The following is a 1,247-nucleotide window of genomic DNA, read 5'->3' as shown; positions in this document are numbered from 1 at the left end:
CATCACCTCATTATGTGGAAGGGCCCAAACAGTTAGGCTAGTCTACACAGCTCCTTCCCCAACACCCCATGTCATGCAGTGTTTGTGAATCAAAGGACCTTTCCTCCCAGGACACTGGCACAGGATTTGGCACCCGTATTGGTTACTGCCGGGCGCAACCTGCCGCAATGGTTATTTGTCAGTCCCACACTGCAAGGGGATCAAGGCAGGGGCTCCGTCTCAGCACCTCCAAAAGGACAAGGCACGCTGGCATTCAGTGGTCTGTGAAGTTTGCCTTTCTCTTCTCCACAAAGGTTGCCATCCCTTCCTTCTGGTCATCCGTAGCAAAGGTGGCGCGGGAGAGCCTCTTCTCCATTTTATCCCCCTCGGTCAGCGTCATCTCGAAGGCTGCTTTGACAGCTTCCTTGGCCATTGCTGTTACAAGCTGAGAATTCCCTGCAACCTTCTCCCCACAGCTGATGGCTTCTTCTAGCCGTTTCTTCATGGGGTAGATTTTGCTGACCAGGCCTGCTTTTTTGGCTTCCTGAGCAGAGATCCTGTCTCCTGTGAGGACCATTTCCATCGCCAGGGACTTGCCCACTGCTCTCATGAGTCTCTGAGTCCTGCCATCTCCTAGAATCGTTCCCAACAAGATTTTAGGTTGCCCAAACTGCGCTTTCTTGCCAGCATAGATATCACATCACACATCATGGCCAGCTCACAGCCACTGCCCAGAGCATATCCATTCACAGCTGCTATGACCGGCTTCCTGACCAGAGAAACTGTGTTCCAGTGTGCAAGAAAATTGCCACCGTAACATTCCTGGAAGGTTCTGGTCTGCATCTCCTTTATATCTGCTCCAGCTGCGAAGGCTTTCTCGCTGCCAGTGATGACGATGGCTCCCACGTGTGGGTCCTTCTCGAAGGAGTCCAGGGCCTGGTTCATCTCGTTCATCAGGCCATCGCAGAGGGCATTCAAGGCCTTGGGGTGGTTCAGCTGGATCACGCTTCGCCCCCTGCTTCTCCACCACGAGGTACTGGAACTGAGTGCCTGCCGAGCAGAGCTAAGCCGGGGCTCGCAGCAGCAGGCGGGCTGGGGCCTGGGCCGGGCGGAGCAGTGCGTGGAGTGGGACAGCCATGGCGGAGCTGAGCCATGGGCTCTGGGTCACTGTTGCTAGGCAGATTAAGCACTCCACATCCAGAAGCTTCTGGAATTGGATGTGGTAGTGTTGGGTCTGCTCCAATAGGTTCCCTGTTGCTGGGGTCAGA

The 1,247-nt window shown here is 55.1% G+C and overlaps 1 pseudogene; it reads right to left on the bottom strand.

Moving 5' to 3' along the window:
* Positions 1–234: 234 nt before the first annotated feature.
* On the bottom strand, positions 235–1,117 carry LOC112121086 (annotated as a pseudogene).
* Between the last annotated feature and the right edge of the window lie 130 nt (positions 1,118–1,247).

This window comes from Terrapene carolina, unplaced genomic scaffold (assembly GCF_002925995.2).
Source record: "Terrapene carolina triunguis isolate 2854851 unplaced genomic scaffold, T_m_triunguis-2.0 Scaffold2792, whole genome shotgun sequence".
NCBI classification, from domain to species: domain Eukaryota; kingdom Metazoa; phylum Chordata; order Testudines; family Emydidae; genus Terrapene; species Terrapene triunguis.
The sequence above is the reverse complement of the archived record's forward strand: the minus strand, read 5'-3'. Positions and strand labels throughout refer to the sequence as shown.